This window comes from Myxine glutinosa, chromosome 1 (genome assembly GCF_964187855.1).
Source record: "Myxine glutinosa chromosome 1, kmMyxGlut1.1, whole genome shotgun sequence".
Lineage (NCBI taxonomy): Eukaryota > Metazoa > Chordata > Myxini > Myxiniformes > Myxinidae > Myxine > Myxine glutinosa.
The window spans coordinates 432,963,241-432,985,553 of record NC_136261.1 but is presented as its reverse complement, the minus strand read 5'-3'; the positions used below and the strand labels follow the sequence as shown (position 1 = coordinate 432,985,553).

At 50.7% G+C, this 22,313-nt stretch overlaps 1 protein-coding gene across 2 annotated transcripts in view; it reads left to right on the top strand.

Moving 5' to 3' along the window:
• The first annotated feature begins 6,687 nt into the window (after positions 1-6,687).
• Positions 6,688-22,313, top strand: part of LOC144889652 (uncharacterized) — a 60,294-nt gene continuing 44,668 nt past the window's right edge. For both annotated transcript variants that reach the window (XM_078770700.1, XM_078770699.1), the window contains exon 1: positions 6,688-6,778. The gene's annotated coding sequence lies outside the window, so the exon portion shown is untranslated. The remainder of the gene's footprint in view (positions 6,779-22,313) is intronic.

The window sequence follows — 22,313 nt, the reverse complement described above, 5'->3', positions numbered from 1 at the left end:
GGTACACAGGGTGTAAAACACTGAACCTGATGAGGAAGACGATAACAGCGGCAATTTCATTTACACAAACGAATGCATCGATGCTGTGACGTAGAGAGGGGGAAATGGTTTGTCACGTGACAACTGCATAACAAGTTACAGCAATGGCAGCTCGATTCGGGGGCAACATGTGACGTAATGAGCCGCAAAGACAAGATAACTCCAGTACCTGATGCCCGAATCTTACCAAGTGATACGAGACTGAAGTTGTATTCGGACGATCTGATGACGTCACTGGGACTTTTCAAAACAAAGTATGTAATACGTGGACGAGCACACAAGGTTGAATTTGAAATTGTGGAGGCCAATCAGAAACCCCTATTGTCACACTCCACATGTGAGCGCTTGGGACTGAAGCATTTCACTGTCCTTGCTGAACTGAACAAAATGGAGCACCATCTGACTAGGCCTTTGACCAAACAACACCTGATAAGCAGGTATAACGATGTTTTGAATGGGGCAATACAGTCAGTTCCAGGAGAAGTACATTTCGAACTGGATGCCAGTATCCGTCCAGTTCAGTGCGCACCAAGCAATGTACCTGTAGCCATGAAGTCCGCCGTGAAGGTACAGCTGGACAGACATGAGGCAGATGGTCACATTGCTCCTGTGTCCGAACCCACAGACTGGATAAGTCACATGTTCATCGTGAAAAAGCCTGAGAAGATGAGAATATGCAAAGATCCAAAGTTTTTGAACCAATCACAGTGAAGATCTCACGACATCATGCCAACACTCGAAGATGTCTTGCACAAACTACCAAAGGCACGGGTATTCACACTTGTAGATGCACGGACACCTTTTGGCAATGCAAACGAGACGAGGCGAGCAGCTACATGACAACATTCTGGACCCCCTGTGGCAGAAAGTGGTGGCTCAAACTACCTTGTGGAGTCTCCGTAGCACCAGAGGTGTACCAACTCAAGGTGTACCAACGTAAGCAGCATGAGCTATTGGTGGACTTGGTGGAGTAGAGCTTGTTGTGGATGACATTCTCATTGTTGTTTGTGGAGACACACATGATGAGGCATACAGCGACCATGATGCAAAGTTACTGGTGTTGATGGATCGCTGCAGACAGGTTAAAGTTAAACTAAGACATGGTCTGGAGAAGATGCAGTTCAAAGTGACAAAGATCCGTTTCCATGCATACATGCTGTCTTTAAATAACCTGAAAGCTGATCCTGAAAAGATGAGAGCCAACCTGGAAATGTCACACACAACAGACGTGAAGTACCAAAACACGATGCTGCCATGCAGGAAATAAAGCCCTTGGTCACCACTGTACCTGCATTAAGGTAATATCACATCTCAAAGCCAGTCACAATACAAAGTGCCTCAAGATAAAATAGACTTGAGTGCTGTCTCGTGCAAGAGGGACAACCAGGTGAATTTGCATCAAGGGCACCAACACTGATGGAGCAAAAGTATACACAGATCGAAAAAGAATGTCTGATCATCGTGTTTACCTGCCAATGCTCCCACCACCACCTGTACGTCCAGGGAGTGATCACGGCAGAGACTGATCACAAGCCGCTCATTGCCATTTTCAGCACGGCCCTCCGACGCGCACCTGAGACCCAGAACATGCTGCTCACACTCCAGAGCTACAGCCTCGGGGTTGTGTACAAGCCTGGGCCTAAAATGTACATCAGGGACACGGTCAGCAGGGCAACAGCAGCGTTTACCCAGGTATAAACTGCCGTCCAGGTGTTTCGCAGGCAGGTGATTCATCAATGTATTCATCTTCGTCCCTCGGATGGACGTAAAGCCGGACATCTTGTGTGCTATCATTAGTTGGTGAACGTTAAAGATCCCACGGTGTCCTTCACGAAGAGTAGGCAAGCTATCGCCGGCATCCTGAACAAATTACACATTCCTGCTGAAACCCACGAGGCACTCCTGCAAATAAGGTAAAGGTACGACGAGCATTTGTTCGATTTTCGGGAACACGTGACACCAGAATAGTTCCACCGACGTATTGCGTCATCGTACACAGACCAACGTCATAAAACGTCATCACGACATCGTGTTTTAAGGTGTGATTGAAACCCCGATCCACACCAGGTATCCCTGTTTATAACCCTTGTCCCATCATTTCTGAAGTCGTTTCCTCGAGCGAAGTGAATCACGTTCAAAGACCATTGTTGGATACCTGGTTTAAACGTGTACACCGGACAATGGCTGAAGTGTAACCTGGAGCCCCGATTCCCCGTCCTTGTACAACTCCATGATGTTCGATCGAACGAACTCGATGACAATCGGTAAACGTGATCTTGTCTCCCAGGAGGAATGTCGTGAGCGTTGTCGGTGGTTTGTGTCGTCATACTGCGCTGTGACGTCACAGACGGGTGTTTCAACAGTTCGTTTCACGACTCGATAACAATCGTTACACGTGATCTTGTCTCCCTGGAGGAATGTCTTGGGGGTTGTCGGTGGAATCTTCAGCTCATTACAATTTACCTGGACCTTGATACACTATTCGCTCATTTATAAAGAACAACCGTTCGATTTGAACACCTGGAAGCACCTGTACAGGTAAGAAAAGGGGATTGGTGTGAGGGAGAGCAATGGGAATGTCATGTACTCGACCTGGATATTTACTTTCATGGCTAAAATGATCCTTCTTTACCGACGATTTGAACATGTCCGCGTTCGAATCCAGACCCAGGTATAAACTGCCGTCCAGGTGTTTCAAGGTGTGGGAATAATTTATGGTCTCCTAAATCTAATTGCGATTAATTGCTTAACAGGTAATCAAAACCGAATACCTGCATCGACTATTATGAATGTTTAATTGTCCTGGAGAGATGATTTTACCTTCAAGTGAAATTACCTTCAGTACAAGAACTCCATGTTTTCAATAACCAAAAATACCTGTTCAGAGATTGTACCAAAGAAGGTATTTTATCTCTCCTGAGGGAATGTGCTCATTCTGCGTTATGATTACCTGCACACCGCTTCGACCATTAATCAAAATCCTTTTCCCAAAAATCAGAAATTACATGCACATGATTTGTGACCGATTTGTATTGAAATATTAAATTTGCGACATCATACGTCACATGGTTTGGCAGCCATATTGGATTGAAGGAAAATATTAAATAATTATATCTCTGAAACTACTTACCCTATCAATGCGAAATTTTACAATCATCCAACACCACTGTTGCATATACTTTGAAAATGATAACATTGTAGGTCATGTGGTTTGGCAGCCATCTTGGATAGAAAAACGAACCTTATACGATCAACACGAAACTTCACAAACGTGATGCCCGACCCATACAAAAACAGAGTGGACATTTTTCAGGTCATATGTCATGTGGTGCAGCAGCCATATTAGCTTGAAAGCCGATATTAAATATATATATATTGTTGCGGATTTTGTAAATAAAGGAAACCCCCCTATAGTTAGTTGCACCACCACATGTAGCCTCGCTTAGTCAGTTATTTCTTATTAAATGTGAAGTATAGTCTCCTTCCCAGTGTTACTATGCGTTGAGGCAGGTAGAGAAAGGGTAGGCCTCATTGAAGCTTGGAATGCCATGTCATGGGCCTAGAACAAGTCTAGGAGGCCGAGGGAGGAGCTGGAGGGCGTGGCTGGTAAGCAGCAAACAGCCAAATGGGGCTAAAGGGAATGGCCAATAACGGCGTCCAATGGGAGCCAAAGGGAGTGGCCAATAACGGTGGCCAATGAGAGCTAAGGGGAGTGACTAATGAGGGGCTGTCATGAAACGTGACCCCCGGCGGCCAGTGGAGGCCTGTGGTACATTCTAGTGGGGCTCCGGGGGATATAAAACCCGGCCCGGACCCCCGATATCTCTCTCTGGCCCTGGACTCTGACGCTCTCTAGCCCTGGACACTGACACTCTCTGGACTCTCTGGCAGGCTGGCTCTCTCTCTGGCCCGGGACTCTCTGGCAGGACGATCTCTCTGGCCCTGGACCCCGACGATCCCTGGCTCTGGATTCGCCCTCTGGTCTCTCTCTGTCCCGAGATTCTGAACACGCTCTCTGCCCTGATGACCTCTGCCTGGACTCCTTGTACATGCGCTTTGCCTCGCTGTCTTTGGGACACGCTCCATGGAATCCCGTTACGTGCACGACTGAGATCGACGTCCCTGCCGCGAACATCCTCGGGGGGGACCCGCCCAACGAGCCGTCCAGGCGAACTGCACCAAGTGGCCGTGCTTTGTGCGCGTCCCTCTCTTCCTCCCCTTCGCCGAACGAGTCTGAGGGCCCTTGTCTGGGAAACGTAAGTAAGACTGTTAAGGTTCTCCACTGTGTCCCCTTTTCTATCACCATTGTACATTTGTGAATATATCCTGTGGTTTGTTTCCAACTTGGCCATCTTCGTCCCTTCACCATTGGCCTAGCATTGCACGAGTTAAAACCGCTCGATCGGGTCCATAGTGATTAACGGCACGAGTTACGCGACGCACAAACCGCTCGGGCGTACCAGACCAGCGTGACTCGTGCGAGGTTTAGCCCCTGTTCTCACAGCTGCATGTGTCGAAGGTTCTCGGGATGTGACCGGTAACCCTTCCACACGTTAGCTGCGGGCTCGGCAGCTGGAATTGCCCAGCAATCCGTCCTCCACGAGTATAGCGTGGGGGCGGCCTCGTGGACTCGAAGCTCGAGGGGGAGCAGGGCTTAACCCCCCCCCCCCCCCTCAGTACTTCGACGAGCTCTAGATCCGCAACAATATATTTTATGATTTTAATGGAAAAAAAAAAATTTTTAAACTTAAATTTATACATGTAATCATAAATTACATAAATGAAATTATATAAATTATATAAATATTAGAATTTTTTTTTCATAAAAAACAGGGTGGGGGTTGGGGGATGCCAGATATCGCCTAACCCTACTCATAGGGTGGGGGGGGGGGGGGGGAGATGCTCGGGAATGCCTTACTCTCCTCTTAGGTTGTGGGGGGCAGGGCGCGGAGGAGATACTATTGATTGCCTTACCCTCCTCTTATGGGGGAGATGTGAGAGATTGCCTTACCCTCCTCTTATGGCGGGGGTGCAAGGGAGATGCTAGATATTGCCTTACCTTCAACTTAGGGGCGGGGAGATACTGGAGATCACCTTACCCTCCTCGAAGGCCGTGGATGGGGGGGGGGGGGGGCGGTGTTAGATATCGTATTACCTTCCACTTAGAGAGGTGGGGGGGGGAGATGCTGGAGATCGCCTTACCCTCCTTGAAGGGCGTGGGTGGGGGGGGGGGGGTGGTGTTAGATATCGTATTACCTTCCACTTAGAGAGGGGGGGGGGTGAGGGAGATGCTAGAGATTGCCTTACCCTCCTCGAAGGGTGTGGGTGGGGGGGGGGGCGATGTTAGATATCGCCTTACCTTCCACTTAGGGGGGGGGGGGGAGATGCTGGAGATCGCCTTACCATTGTGGCGGGCACAAGGGGCAATAATTCCGCGCACCAGTGGGTGGCGCGAGCGCCCAGGCGGGGATCGAAGGCACATGCACCGCCCTTCGACCAATCGGCCACGCCCAGGGACTAGGCGTGGCCTCGGCACATATATGCGGGCTCTAACCTCGAGCCCGCCCAGTGCTGCAGTACGAGCTTTGGAATAAAGACTCTTTGTTATAACAAACGCGTTGTGGCCTACCTCTCTGGCAATCGAGTCGTGTGTGCGCAGCATCACACTTCACCATCCTCGAAGGGCGTTGGTGGGGGGAGGGATGCTAGAGATCGCCTTACCCTCTTCTTAAGGTGGGTGGGGGGGGGGGGAGATGCTAGATATCGCCTTACCCTTCTCTTGGGGTGGGGGGGGGGGGTGCTAGAGATTGCCTTACCCTCCTGTTCGTGAAGTGGGGGTTCAGGGGTAATTCTAAAGATGTCTTTGTCCTGTTGGGGGGAATGTGAAAGATGGCCCTATCCTCCTGTTTTGCAGAGGAGGACGAGGAGGGACATGGTGATGTTATAATGGTCTCTTTTCAACATGCGATGTTTGGACAAATTTCTGTCCTCACCTCTAATCCTTCCCAGGGAAACTCATTTCCTGCACTGCATTAATGTATTCTTTTTTGCAAATAATCCATCGGACATAATCCGTAACTGTATTTATTTTAATCCTTTGTGTTGTTTATTTTTGTGCACTCGTCATTTTGACAGAATTTCCCCCGAACTGGTATCGTAAAGGAGAAAACAAATATAAAGTGCTGTAACTGGAGGCTCGTAGATCTACCAGGATTTCGGTTTCGGTGTTTCCAAGAACAGTCGGCTGGATGATTACAATCGAGGAGGAGCGGAACGAGGCGGGGTGGGAAGGGCGGAGCGGGACGAGGCGTGGCAGGCCGGGAAGGGGCGGGGCGGGGCGGGATGAGGCGGGGCGACACCGGTCGGGGCATGGCAGTCCTGGAAGGGGAGGAGCGGAGCGGCGTGAGGGGCGGGTGGCACTCCGAAGGGCGCGGCATTCTGGAAATGGTTCTGATATTCTTTCGTTTTCTACTAGGTCAATATAAGGGTTCTGTGTAACTCCAAACTTCGTGCCAAGTCAACAACTGAAAAACAACTGAACTAAAGAGAATTATTCTCATACGCTGTGAACGGGAGTGGTAAAATGGCCGATCTGTGGCTTCAGTTCTTCATCTGATGCCAATTGGCCAATGAGCCATCAACTACCACGTGGTGGAAATTGGTGAATCTGAGTAGGCAGAAGAAAAAGAAGAATGAATTGCGTGCACAGGAAGGATTCGATAACGACGAAAACCTCCAGGTGATCTTGTAAACCTTGAACTGCAACTGTGACGAAGATACCCATGATCGGATCATATCGATCCGTGTCCTTTTTGGTTTCGTGTCCACGACCTTTTGTCCTCCGTGCTCGGCTCCGTGTCATTTTGTCCTCGTTGCTCGGCTCCATGTCCTTTTGTCCTCCGTCCTCGGCTCCTTGGCCTTTTGTCCTCCGTCCTCGGCTACGTGACCTTTTGTCCTCCGTGCGAGGCTCCGTGTCCTTTTGTCCTCCATGCGAGGCTCCGTGTCCTTTTGTCCTCCGTGCGAGGCTCCGTGTCCTTTTGTCCTCAGTGCGAGGCGCCGTGTCCTTTTGTCCTCCATGCGAGGCTCCATGTCCTTTTGTCCTCCGTGTGAGGCTCCGTGTCCTTTTGTCCTCCGTACGAGGCTCCGTATCCTTTTGTCCTCCGTGCGAGGCGCTGTGTCCTTTTGTCCTCCGTGCGAGGCTCCGTGTCCTTTTGTCCTCCATGCGAGGCTCCATGTCCTTTTGTCCCCCGTGCGAGGCTCCGTGTCCTTTTGTCCTCCGTGCGAGGCTCCGTTGCCTTTTGTCCTCCGTGCGAGGTTCCGTGTCCTTTTGTCCTCCGTGCAAAGCTCCGTGTCCTGTTGTCCTCCGTGCGAAGCGCCGTGTCCTTTTGTCCTCCGTGCGCCGCTCCGTGTCCTTTTGTCCTCCGTGCCCCGTTCCGTGTCCTTTTGTCCTCCGTGCGCCGCTCCGTGTCCTTTTGTCCTCCGTGCGCCGCTCCGTGTCCTTTTGTCCTCCGTGCGCCGCTCCGTGTCATTTTGTCCTCCGTGCTCCGCTCCGTGTCCTTTTGTCCTCCGTGCGAGGCTCCGTGTCCTTTTGTCCTCCGTGCTCCGCTCCGTGTCCTTTTGTCCTCCGTGCGCCGCTCCGTGTCCTTTTGTCCTCAGTGCGCCGTTCCGAGTCCTTTTGTCCTCCGTGCGCCGCTCCGCGTCCTTTTGTCCTCCGTGCTCCGCTCCGTGTCCTTTTGTCCTCCGTGCGAGGCTCCGTGTCCTTTTGTCCTCCGTGCAAGGCCCCGTGTCCTTTTGTCCTCCGTGCGAGGCTCCGTGTCCTTTTGTCCTCCGTGCGAGGCTCCGTGTCCTTTTGTCCTCCGTGCGAGGCTCCGTGTCCTTTTGTCCTCCGTGCGAGGCTCCGTGTCCTTTTGTCCTCCGTGCGAGGCTCCGTGTCCTTTTGTCCTCCATGCGAGGCTCCGTGTCCTTTTGTCCTCCATGCGAGGCTCCGTGTCCTTTTGTCCTCCGTGCGAGGCTCCGTGTCCCTTAGTCCTCCGTGCGAGGCTCCGTGTCCTTTTGTCCTCCGTGCGAGGCTCCGTGTCCTTTTGTCCTCCGTGCGAGGCTCCGTGTCCTTTTGTCCTCCATGTGAGGCTCTGTGTCCTTTTGTCCTCCGTGCCAGGTTCCATGTCCTTTTGTCCTCCATGCGAGGCTCCGTGTAATTTTGTTAGCTGTGCGAGGCTCCATGTCCTTTTGTTGCTCGTGCGAGGCTCCGTGTCCCTTTGTCCTCCGTGCGAGGCTCCGTGTCCTTTTGTCCTCCATGCGAGGCTCTGTGTCCTTTTGTCCTCCGTGCGAGGCTCCGTGTCCTTTTGTCCTCCGTGCGAGGCTCCGTGTCCTTTTGTCCTCCGTGCGAGGCTCCGTGTCCTTTTGTCCTCTGTGCGAGGCTCCGTGTCCTTTTGTCCTCCGTGCGAGGCTCCGTGTCATTTTGGCCTCCGTGCGAGGCTCCGTATCCTTTTGTCCTCCGTGTGAGGCTCTGTGTCCTTTTGTCCTCCGTGCGAGGCTCCGTGTCCTTTTGTCCTCCGTGCGAGGCTCCGTGTCCTTTTGTCCTCCGTGCGAGGCTCCGTGTCCTTTTGTCCTCCGTGCCAGGCTCCGTGTCCTTTTGTCCTCCGTGCGAGGCTCCGTGTCCTTTTGTCCTCCGTGCGAGGCTCCATGTCCTTTTGGCCTCCGTGCCAGGCTCCGTGTCCTTTTGTCCTCCGTGCGAGGCTCCGTGTCCTTTTGTTACCTGTGCGAGGCTCCGTGTCCTTTTGTTACCTGTGCGAGGCTCCGTGTCCTTTTGTTGCACGTGCGAGGCTCCGTGTCCCTTTGTCCTCCGTGCGAGGCTCCGTGTCCTTTTGTCCTCCGTGCGAGGCTCCGTGTCCTTTTGTCCTCCGTGTGAGGCTCCGTGTCCTTTTGTCCTCCGTGCGAGGCTCCGTGTCCTTTTGTCCTCCGTGCGAGGCTCCGTGTCCTTTTGTCCTCCGTGCGAGGCTCCGTGTCCTTTTGTCCTCCGTGTGAGGCTCCGTGTCCTTTTGTCGTCTGTACCAGGCTCCATGTCCTTTTGTCCTCCGTGCGAGGCTCCGTGTCCTTTTGTCCTCCGTGCGAGGCTCCATGTCCTTTTGTCCTGCATGCGAGGCTCCGTGTCCTTTTGTCCTCCGTGCGAGGCTCCGTGTCCTTTTGTCCTCCGTGTGAGGCTCCGTGTCCTTTTGTTCTCCGTGCGAGGCTCCGTGTCCTTTTGTTCCATGTGCGAGGCTCCGTGTCCTTTTGTCCTCCGTGCGAGGCTCCGTTTCCTTTTGTCCTCCGTGCGAGGCTCCGTGTCCTTTTGTCCTCCGTGCGAGGCTCCGTGTCCTTTTGTCCTCCGTGCGAGGCTCCGTGTCCTTTTGTCCTCCGTGCGAGGCTCCGTGTCCTTTTGTCCTCTGTGCGAGGCTCCGTGTCCTTTTGTCCTCCGGGCGAGGCTGTGTCCTTGTGTCCTTTTGTCCTCCGGGCGAGGCTCCGTGTCCTTGTGTCCTTTTGTCCTCCGGGTGAGGCTCCGTGTCCTTTTGTCCTCCGTGCGAGGCTCCATGGCCTTTTCCACAAACATTGATCGGTTCGGATCTTCTGAGGAAAAGGTTTGTTCGGAGATTCTCATTTTATTATTTATACTGAGAAAGATATTCTGTAAAACGATAATTTGAAGTGATTCTTCATCTATCTATAATTCCAGTAATCTCTGTGTGTTTGTTTGTACGTTTGTACGTTTGTACGTTTGTACGTTTGTCTGTGACCGCTGTTTCTCGACAACCACGGGTCCGATATACTTGCAACTTGCCAGGTATATTGCTGGGGACCCGAGGATGTGCCTTTTCAAGGTTTCATATTAATCGGACAAGTAGTTACCGAGTTATGGCGATTTATTTACCAAACTAATCAGAACAGGTTGCGGGGTAGGCCAGCCAATCACAGAACACGTTGTTGCGTAGGCGTGGCCGATGTGAGCGTGCGCCATTACGCCAGCGTGCGCTATGTGAGCGCGTGCGCCATTACGGATAGTAATTCAATTAAAATTGCCAGGTATATTGCTGGGGACCCGAGGATGTGCCTTTTCAAGGTTTCATATTAATCGGACAAGTAGTTAGCGAGCTATGGCGATTTAGCCGTTCGCCGTTCGATTTGGCTTTACGAATGGACCAAACCATTTCATGTAAATAGAGGGGGGGGGTTCTGTGGTCGTTACTGGCTTTGCGAATGGACCAAACCATTTCATGTAAATAGAGGGGGGGGGATATAATTTTAGATATATATATAGTACGGGCATGCCCTAGTCTATCTATAATGCCAGTAATCTCTGTGTGTCTGTGTGTTTGTATGTTTGTCTGTGACCGCTGTTTCTCGACAACTACCGGTCCGATATACTTGAAACTTGCCAGGTATATTGCTGGGGACCCGAGGATGTGCCTTTTCAAGGTTTCATATTAATCGGACAAGTAGTTACCGAGTTATGGCGATTTATTTACCAAACTAATCACAGAACAGGTTGCGGGGTAGGCCAGCCAATCACAGAACACGTTGTTGCGTAGGCGTGGCCGATGTGAATTTGAGGCGTAGCGGGCGCCATTTGGAGGAGCTGGGAGGACTCAGTCGTGATAGAGTGAGCCTGAGTGAGTATATCAAGACAAGAACAAGATGTAGAAGGAGGTATGTACGGTGCGATTCATATAATATATTGTTTAGTTATCGTCGATACCAAGGAAGGGCCGAAGGGCTGGGCCGCACCAAGGAACGGGCACCCACGTACGGGCACGACCTGAGGATGTGCCTTTTCAAGGTTTCATATTAATCGGAGAAGTAGTTACCGAGCTATGGCGATTTATTTACCAAACTAATCAGAACAGGTTGCGGGGTAGGCCAGCCAATCACAGAACACGTTGTTGCGTAGGCGTGGCCGATGTGAGCATGCGCCATTACGCCATTACGCCAGCGTGCGCCATGTGAGCGCGTGCGCCATTACGGATAGTAATTCAATTGAAATTGCCAGATTATTGCTGGGGACCTGAGGATGTGCCTTTTCAAGGTTTCATATTAATCGGACAAGTAGTTACCGAGCTATGGCGATTTAGCCGTTCGCCGTTCGCTTTGCCTTTGGGAATGGACCAAACCATTTCATGTAAATAGAGGGGGGGGGGGGGGTTCTGTGGTCGTTACTGGCTTTGCGAATGGACCAAACCATTTCATGTAAATAGAGGGGGGGGATATAATTTTAGATATATATATAGTACGGGCATGCCCTAGTCTATCTATAATTCCAGTAATCTCTGTGTGTTTGTTTGTACGTTTGTTTGTCTGTGACCGCTGTTTCTCGACAACTACCGGTCCGATATACTTTAAACTTGCCAGGTATATTGCTGGGGACCCGAGGATGTGCCTTTTCAAGGTTTGAAATTAATCGGACAAGTACTTACCGAGCTATGTCCAAAAAACGATTCAACCAATCAGAGAGCAGCGAGCGAGCGAGCAGAGAGAGCAGCGAGCGAGCGAGCAGAGAGCGAGCAGCGAGCGAGCTATCACGTGTGCCGAACGTGGCGAACAGACTCTGCCTCGGACGGCACATTTGAGAGCGTATTCATTTATTTCACGTTGGCAAACTATGTTGCCGCTATGTTGGCGTTAAACTATGTTTTAAAACTAATTAAAACTAATTTGCGATTCTTTCGCTTTCCTGCGCGTTTGTGCACGCTATGGCGATTTCTTTCTTTACCAAACTCCGCAAGCCGTTCGCTTTGGACCAAACCATTTCATGTAAATAGAGGGGGGGGATTGTCGCCGTACTCGCAAGCCGTTCGCTTTGGACCAAACCATTTCATGTAAATAGAGGGGGGGGATTGTCACCGTACTCGCAAGCCGTTCGCTTTGGACCAAACCATTTCATGTAAATAGAGGCGGGGGATTGTCACCGTAGTCGCAAGCCGTTCGCTTTGGACCAAACCATTTCATGTAAATAGAGGGGGGGGATATAATTTTAGATATAGTACGGGCATGCCCTAGTAATATTAATAGAGAGATCGGGCGAACATGATGATTATACATAGCACGATATGACAAAGCGATGTGGATGGATTTTTTTTTTTTTTTTTTGTATACAAGATCGAGGCTCGTGAAAGAGCGAACATTAATCACACAGAAAGACAAACCGACAAACCGACACATAAAACAAATAACATCGGGAGCGGTAGACAAGATGGGGAGAGAGGGAGAAGGACAAAAACACAACATTTGAGAGCATGCAACCGAGAGACATGGAGACATCGAGAGATCTTTGGGAGGGAGAGGGCTTTGGGGGGGAGGCATGGGACGGGGGGGGGGGTGGGAGAGGTATAAAACATATGGACACTGCCAGGGCTTCCAGGAAAGAAGTTGGAATTTCAAACAAGGTGGATCTGGGGTGAATTAGTGGGGGTAGAAAAGATCAAGGTTTTGGATGGGGAAGATAAAAGATGGTGGTGAACAGCTGTTTTAAAGACCTGGAGGGAGGAGGGGGATTGAAGGGAGCGTGGGAGTTTGTTCCAGAGGCGGGAGAAAAGAGGAATGAAAGAGTGAAGGTGAGCAGAGAGCCGAGATTTCGGCAGTTTAACCATCAAAGGGTTGCTGGCAGATCTTGTGCGACCTGTAGGAATATTTGGGGGACAGAGCACAGACAGGGCTGGGGGGGCTAGGCCGGAGAGGAGTCGGTAGAAGACAGAAAGACCACCTACCTGCCTGCGGTGAGTGAGTGAAAGGCCCTCAGAGATAGCTTCATCGCGGGAGATTCCAATGATTCTGAAAGCTTTGGTTTCAACAGCGTGAAGCCGAGCGAGGTGTGAGGCAGGAGCACCAGCCCATAGGGGAGAACAGTATTCCATTGAGCTGCGGATGAAAGCCTTGTATGTGGTGAGGAGCTCAGGTGTGCCTAGGAAGGGCTTCGCACGACGGAGGATGCCTCGGGGGATGAGATGGTAAGTGTGAAGAAGAAGAAGCTGATTCGATTTAGGTTCAGGTCCGAATCCAGATCCGATCTATCAGTGGATACAAAACGTTACCTGTTTATCCTGGTGGAGGTTTGTGCGACACTCGATACCGAGTGTCGTTCTACTTCATTACCCGTGAAACTAATCCTGGTGTTGGCTTCATGTTTAATGTGGCTGCTTTAAGATGTTAGGGTGACGCCGTTAAAATAACACCAGGTGGATTGACTCAGGTTGTCGTCCTTTTGAAGTCGGAAAAATGAGTGCCAGCCTCCCGGGAACAGGGGGCACTGCATCAGGGGGGTGCGAAACTGGAAGTGGGTTGTATCTGAGGGAAACATGTCTTAGGTCACGTGATATAAATCATCAATTTTCAACCAATTCATTTCATGTATATTTATATATATTGTTACAGATCGCGGATTAAGATGTTAATGACCGAGCGGTGGTGTATTACCGCGACCTAACAGGATCCCCGACTCACCCGATTCACCCAGGACTTTGGCCGGGTCGTACCGCAGCTGCTCAATGAGGGGAAAAGACGAAAACGACGAATGCCAAGAGGAAAAGGAATAAAACGAATAGACGGACAGAAGAGTAATTGAATTTATTATTTACACAAGCAAAAAGGAGCAATCAAGGTTTTATTTACAACACATAAGACGCAGGTGACACAGTGCAAATTTTAGCTTACCTACAGACTTAATTAAATACCCAAGGACAGAACAAACAAAACAAACTCACGTATACAAGAAGGATGGAAAGGCAGGGGGTGGATGGCTGGAGGGAGAGTGAGGTCCAAAGGGGTCCTGCAGCTCAACCGGCGCGTTTAGCAGCCGCCGTTCCTTTACGGTCCTGCTCCAAACCGCCATCCAGGCCCCAAGTGGCTGTGGGGTGTTGTTGCTGCTGTGGCCTCCGCTGCTTTCCCAGGACTTGTCTGACGCGTCTGGTCCAAACCCTCAACTCTTTCTTGGTTCACTCACTCCTCACCACCGACTCCTCACCGCAACCAACGCAACCACTGACCGCCACCACCGACTCCTCACCGCAACCAACTGACCACCGACTCCACTGGCAACCGACTCAGACCAACTCTCAGTGCCTCCCTCTGGGAACACCCCCGCCGTGGGTTATCTAGGCCCCGCCCCTCCACCTTTTCGAACCTCCCCGATCGCTCTTCCTCCACCCTCTCTAGCCAAACCCCTGGCTCATGGTTGGTCGAGCTGGCTCACTGGCTGGGCTGGCTCACTCCTCCCCCTCTATGACGAGGTGGAGACACGCCTTTCTTCCCCAACCCTGCCTCGTGGCCAATGGCGGCAATTGGATCGGAGGTAATTGGTGATGGGAATGGAAGGGAATCTATCTCTTTCACTGGTGCAATGGAGTACTTCAATTAATGGGAGACACAGCCTTACCCTAAAACACAGAATAAGAGATAACTATCAACAGGGGTATTCTATTACTTGGCTGACGTGTATGCTTGTGGACTATGGGACGCCCTTTTGGTCTTTACACAGCTCCAGAGGCAGGAGGCACAGAACAACAATAATAACAATAACAAAGCACACAATCAAAAAAATATACAGTCCTCATATCCGCAACAATATATTGGGGGAAATGCCAGGGGCATAGAAAAGGCCTCTTTATATGGTGTGTGCCATGTGGCAAACTATAGAAAAGGCCCCTTTATATGGTATGTGCCATGTGGCAAACTATAGAAAAGGCCCCTTTATATGGTATGTGCGTTTGAAATCAGAGGGGAGGGGGGGGGGGGGCAAATGTCAATAACTTCCAAGTTCCAACAATAAGAACCAAGTTCCATAGGAAGAACCAAGGAATGCTCTATAAAAGTTCATATAAGGGGCCCTACATTTGGCAAATGAAATGCATTTACTTCTTCATGCACCTGTGTGAATCAAATTGGCATTTTTCCCAAGAATGTCCCTTCTTTTCTATAGTTTGCCACACATGGCACATACCATATAAATGGGCCTTTTCTATAGTTTGCCACATGGCACATACCATATTGTTGCAGACGCGGTTTTAGATGTTATTTTACCGAGCGGTTGGTATTACCGCATCCGAACAGTTACTCCCCGATTAGAACCCGATTCCACCCGACGTTGACCAGATCGCACCGCAGATATTCAATCGGGAAACCTCTAAAACGACCGAAAGAGAATGAAAAAGAAGAAGAAGAAGACAGAGTACGGAGGAAGAACAGATTTATTATACACACACAAGCAAAAAGAAAGAGCGACCAAAATTATTTACAGCAATGGATGGAAGAAGCAGTCACACAGTGCATTGTTAGCTTAAACTATTCATTTTACTTAACCCCAAGACAACGAGTAGGACAGACGACGTTCACACTTACACGGGGGATATTGCAGGCATGTAGGGCTTGAGGTGGATTGCTGGAGAGTGAGGCAAGGTCGGAGGTAGCAGCTCTCAATTCCTCGCGGTTTTGGCGGGAAAACCCTTCGTCGCGTATCCGCTGCTGTAGACGTCACGCGCTGGCTCGGCACACCTGCTCCTCTCCTTCTGGTGGAGCCGTCTCCCTCCTTTCAGCGCGTCTCTCCAAAGCTGGTTTCCTTTCCGAGTACCTCTCCTCTTTGGCTTGGAGCGTTTCGCATCTCACCGCTCCTCTTGGTGTCGCCTCTTCGCTCACCTCCCAGGTCATCTCCCAAGTCATCTGGTGAAGCAGTCCCTTACAGTTGCTTTTATCACTCGGGGCGGAATCAAGCCGCCGGCTCCGAGGGCACACCTACCGGGTCGCTCACCGCGGTGCTGATTGGCTGTTAGGGCTGGCTCACTCCTCCCCTCTATGACGAGGTGGAGACACGCCTTTCTTCTCCGAGGTTAGCACATGGGCAATGGCGGCTTGCGGGATTGAACACAACTCGCACCCTTTTTAAAGGAACTTTGGAGAGCGGAGATGTTTGGGGAAATTGCAAGGGCCTATGCTTATTTTGTTTGATACAATGCAAAGTCAATCTAGTGGGAAACACATATTTAGCCTACATGGAATAAGGAAATACACTATTTAAAAAGATATATCGTGACCTGCGTGTAAGTTTCATGGAATTAACTAGGAGGACGGCTGCGACCATTATTTACATTACCAGGGTGTTACCATACTTTTGTAACGTTCACATTGTAACGTTTTCACATTCGTTACACTTCCTCCAAAATTGTTACACTTCTTAAAAACCGTTACACTTCTCAAATTCGTTACCCACTTCTCAAAACCGTTACACTGCACCCTCCTTTCTTCAGACCCATCCTCGGGCCTACTAAACTTTAACTTAGTGTGACACGTAGGTGTAATTCCCTCTACAATTAACCTGACCCTGAGTGTGACAATCTTAAAACACAAATAAGTATGTCCCCCTATTGCATTGCACCCTGTCTAACAGACTCAAGCCCACAGCTAACCGAATTACGGAATTATTCTCAAACTATACATTTACGGTGGGGAGCATTATTTACAATGACGTGATTTCTTATTTACAACGCAACCCAGGACCTGTGTTTTTTTTTGTTTCTTTCTTAGGGAACAAGAAAAAGAAATTCCTGTTGGGAGGGAGGAGACAGCACGCATTGCATCGATGCACTAGTACCAATACCACCAAAGCACCCAAAAGCACCCAAAAGCACCAAAAGCACCAAAAGCACCACTCGGTGCGCAGTCACCATGGTTCTTAATAAACACAACAAAACACTGGTGGTGGTCTTCACTTTCTCTGCTGTGCCGATGTTCTTCCCGACGTCTTCTGGCTTCATGCGGCCTATTTGGACATAATAAAAAGCACAACTTGTGTTCGTTTTTATTTAGGGCCTCAGGGGCCAACTAAGGGTGGTCCACCTGTTTGGCATAGGTGCCACCTTACCGAGGTCCGCAAGCAAGATTCCCTGGCCACTATGGCCGGTCTCCAACAGAGGTGCCCTGCACCAGAACCTGGGGTCCATCAAGTGGTACTTGGCCGCAGAACAGCGGTCCATAAAGTGGTACATCAACGCAATGCATGCTGGTTCTGGGAATCTCGTGCGCACAATGGCCACCTCACGCACGCTCCCCTCGGCACCCAATGGCGCACAGGTCCTCAAGTGGGAGACAAAAGGGGGGAAGACAATTGAGCGAGGGGTAAGGTCACAAGGGTACACGTCAATAAGGCAATGCAAGGCGAAATGCGTACGGAGGGCGAAGTGAGAAAGCTCGTCCCTACCGTACGTCACCCCCCTGTCACCTACACTACCCTTGCCCTTACCCCATATGTACAAAATCTACCCATTACCAATTCGTCACTACTGTCACGTCTTCCCCATATTTCCCCTATACCAAATTCGTCTCCACAATCCCTCGACTTCAAAATTTGCCATCACCAATTCATCATCAATCCTCATAAGGAGGGAGAGATGGAATTACGCACAATGTCACACCCACGTCATGATGCGTCTCACAATCCAAACATTTGCATCATAAAAAATAATCAAAACATGGCATGGTGTGGAGTACCTGTCACCTCAGGTGAGTGGATGCAGATGTTGCGAGGAGACTTCATCCTAACTACTTCCTAAATGACATTAACACACTTTACACTACCCGGGGTCTCTCCCTGCAAAACCATTGGCCAACTTACACTATGGGTTCTAAAAACCAATTCCCATTGACCAAACTGTGGTGCTTCTCAATTTGGAGTCTCACTCCCCCGATTCATCTCCCGGTGCCTTCGCACAATTTCTGGGCTGCGACATGTAGCTCTCCCAGCAGGTCTACCCACCTGCACACCTCCACCACTGCAGTTGCCACCCGAGCTTACCTAGCTCCTCACCCTAACCTATCTAACTGGGGCAGGCCCCTCCTGGCTCTGTCACCCCACTCCGTGCCCTCTGGCACTGGGCTACCCGGGTCCGTCCTCCGGATCCTCGGGCCCCATCCACAACAACTACTACCGGCTCCCAGAGCCCACCTGCGGCCTCACCTGGCCGACATCCTCACAGTGGTGGAGCGCCCAACCAACTACACACACTAACAGGCTACACGCCCAGCCATTTCCACAACACTACTGCACCCATTCAAAGACCATTCTTTCACCCGCACCACAGATGCCAATATCCAACCACAATTTACCTGTACCCTCTACCTAACACTTACACTACCCGCCCCGGGTATCCGTGATGGGGGTCCACTCTTCCCCCATTCACACCTTCGCACCATCCACTCCACTCCACAATTTCCACCATACTCACTCCACGACCATCCATTCCAATACTCCATACCATTTATTCCACATAGCCACATACACCTGTTGTTGCACACCTGTGCCCTCTCACCTGGTGCCACCTGCACCCTCCTTTCTTCCTGGACCATTTGGTCATCACAATACCCATCATCATCACTCAATCATACACTGCTCCATTCACCTGTTCAGTTGCACACCTGTGCAATCACACCTGTTCAATCCTCAAACACACGGCATCATCTCAGCTAACTACTCCCCTCTGAAACTTGCGCTTCCCAGTCGTCCCTTTAAACTATTGCGCTCCCACGTCATTATCATCCACACTAAACTACCTGCGTCCCCACTACAGGTATCAGTCACTAACTAAACTTAACGTTACCTAATGTCATCTTCGCTAGATCCCTACACACAATATAACCTAACCCACCCGGGCTAGTTTTCACTGCCATCAACCCCATAAACTATAGCTCCTTTGCCCCACTCCGTGAGGGATGGTGGATTTGCCATCCCACCACATCGGGGGTCTCTCCACTATCAATTTTGCTCATCCAAATTCCAACCAATTCAAAAATTTTCCATTTACTGCCAATTCTACTCACTTTTCTAAATTTCGGATCAAAAACACTATCCTCATCACCCGTCTACTTATTAGATCCTCTCGGTGCACCGTGACATCATTAAACTCGGTTCGTAAAGCCGAGCAATGAATTCGGGTGGTTTGGTCGCCTGCAGGTTGAATCCGTCCGGCTTTCGGTTCAAGGGAGGTGGTTTGGTTGGACCGAGGTTCCACGCACCATCTCGGCGCGGCACCTTGCGGTCCCGGGCCCGATGGCTCAATCTCCCCCGGTCGGAACCCCGTCCCCACGAGGGGGCACCGTTCCGCTTCCTCCCACTCGCCCTTGAACCTGACCGGTCGCCTCGCCCTACAAGGCCCGGACTCGACCGTGCGGGGCGGGGCCAAGCCCGAATCGGCAACGACGCTTCGAAGAGAAGCGACGCAGCATCGATCCGCACCGGGCCTCGCACCCAACAAAGCACACCGCGCCCCGAGTGCTCGCATCGGCTATCCGTCGCCCTAACCACTAACCCAGTTACCGTCAATGCTTTACTTGCATGCTCACACGCATACGCTACCCCTTTCACCCTTACAAAACCTGGCGTTCCATCGCCGTCCGTACATTCCACCAACGCTCTCCCTGTTACACACCACACTTCTCGCGCACACTCTTGCGCACACTTTGGTCCACACCTCTCCTCCGTTACGTCCTCCGTAACACTCACCATGGGCGTGCACTCTTGCATCCACCCACTAACGCGCTCGGATGGGCTCTCCCACACTCGCGCCATGACCAATTCAGGTGTGCTTTCTCGCACACGTTCCACCACCACCTTACTCTCCGTGTCACACTTCGTACACCCCGACGTGCATTCTCGCTCGCACTCGGTTTCACACTCGCGCTCCGATGTGCCCTCTCGCACCTGCGCCATCACCAACTCACTATTCGTGTCACACTCCGTACACCCCGACGTGCATTCTCGCTCGCACTCGGTTTCACACTCGCGCTCCGATGTGCCCTCTCGCACCTGCGCCATCACCAACTCACTATTTCTGTCACACTCCGTACACCCCGACGTGCATTCTCGCTCGCACTCGGTTTCACTCCCACACTTTATAACACGCCCACTCGCCGACGCACACTTTTTCCTCACACGCGTGCCATTTCCACTCACACGGGACCCTTCACCAACGCCCGGATGCCTCCTCGATCCCAAGCGCGTGAAAATTCTTTTGTCGCCAAACATCCTCTTACAAAATCTCCCCGCACAATACACAACAGCACGACTCACCTGGGGGATCCTTTTCTCCACGCGAACCTGCAAACTTCCATTCGGGTTAAGCACAGCATCGTGATGTGAGCAGGGACTTTGTACCAATTCCATTACCTCCTCCTGGATTTCTCTCTTAGTTTCTGTCCGTCTCTTCTTAATTTCACTCACCTCTTCTTCCACTTCCTCTAATTTTTGCTTCACCTCTTTTATTTCCCTGTGCGTCTCCTCTAGTTCGTCCTCTAAGGCTACTGTGACCGTCTCTATGTGCATCCTCACCTGCCGGTCCTTTGTCTCCATTATCTCTGTCACCTCGTCCACCCTCATTGTCAGTTCCTCACGTACCATCTGACATTGCCTCTGTGTCGCTATTAATTCGTTTTTAATTTCTTTTTGTGTCGCCTTTAACCCTCCTAGTACCGCAGTGTTCCTTTGAACCTGCTCCACTAACTTCGTTTGTCCCTCTGTCAGCTGTTCCACCTCCTCCGTCAGACCCTCTATTCCCCCCTGTAACCTAGCCGTATTATTCCTCACCTCTTTCTCCATACGCTTTTCACCTCGCTTTAAATCCTCGCGTAGCCCCGAAACTTCCTCACTTACACCTCGTCGTATCCCCTCTTCCATCTCCTCCATCTCTTTTGTAGATGCCACCCTCATCTGTCCCAATTCATCCCTCTGAGCATCCAGTTTACTTTCTAACCCGATTTGCACCTCCTCTATCTGGTTTCCCATTCGTTTGATTTCCCTGGCAGATTGTTCCCCTATTTCCCGCAATTTGTCCTCCATCCTATTTTCTAACCCCATTAACCCATTTTTCACCCCCTCTAACTGATTCTCCTGGGCAGCCATTCTGTTTTCCACCCCCCTTAACCCATTCTTTACCTCTTTTATCCCGTTGTCTAACCCCTCAAAATTATTGTCTAACTTCTCACCGGTACCCCTCGCTTCGTCCCTCATTACCCCCATTTGGTTTTCCATTACCCCCATTTGGTTTCCCATTACCCCCATTTGGCCCTCCAATCGCTCACCCTGCAGGTTGAGGGACGCCTGCATTTGTACCATAAATTGCTCCATGAGGGCCTGCATTTGGGCCACGCTCATTGGTTCCGCGACCGTGGCCCCCTCAACCACGTGCGCGAGAGCGCCATTTTGTGCGTCTGAAACCTCCGCAACCACATTGCTATTTTTCTCCTCCTCCCTTTCCTCCACATACATTTCCCCGAGGTCCTGGGTCGATTCCACCCTGTCTATCTCTCCCACCGACATCCGATCGCCTTGATTGTCCATGGCGCGATCTCAAAATTCGGGTTTTGCTTTAAAACAAAACAAATTTCGTCAGCTCGTAATTTTGACCAAAAAATTTTTTTCTACACGTTTTAAAAATTTGGTTCGGGCCTCAAATCTCACTCCCAGACACCAATTGTTACGGATATAACACAATTGGTGTTCCAAAATTTGGGCCTAACAAATTTAGTCCCAGGTCCGAATCCAACTCCTGACAACCAATTGTTACGGGTCGCGGACAGATGTTATATTGACCGAGCGGTTGGTATTACTGCGTCCGAACAGTTACTCCCCGATTAGAACCCGATTCCACCCGACGTTGACCAGATCGCAGCGCAGATATTCAATCGGGAAACCTCTAAAATGACCGAAAGAGAATGAAAAAGAAGAAGAAGACAGAGTACGGAGGAAGAACAGATTTATTATACACACACAAGCAAAAAGAAAGAGCGACCAAAATTATTTACAGCAATGGATGGAAGAAGCAGTCACACAGTGCATTGTTAGCTTAAACTATTCATTTTACTTAACCCCAAGACAACGAGTAGGACAGACGACGTTCACACTTACACGGGGGATATTGCAGGCATGTAGGGCTTGAGGTGGATTGCTGGAGAGGGAGGCAAGGTCGGAGGTAGCAGCTCTCAATTCCTCGCGGTTTTGGCGGGAAAACCCTTCGTCGCGTATCCGCTGCTGTAGACGTCACGCGCTGGCTCGGCAAACCTGCTCCTCTCCTTCTGGTGGAGCCGTCTCCCTCCTTTCAGCGCGTCTCTCCAAAGCTGGTTTCCTTTCCGAGTACCTCTCCTCTTTGGCTTGGAGCGTTTCGCATCTCACCGCTCCTCTTGGTGTCGCCTCTTCGCTCACCTCCCAGGTCATCTCCCAAGTCATCTGGTGAAGCAGTCCCTTACAGTTGCTTTTATCACTCGGGGCGGAA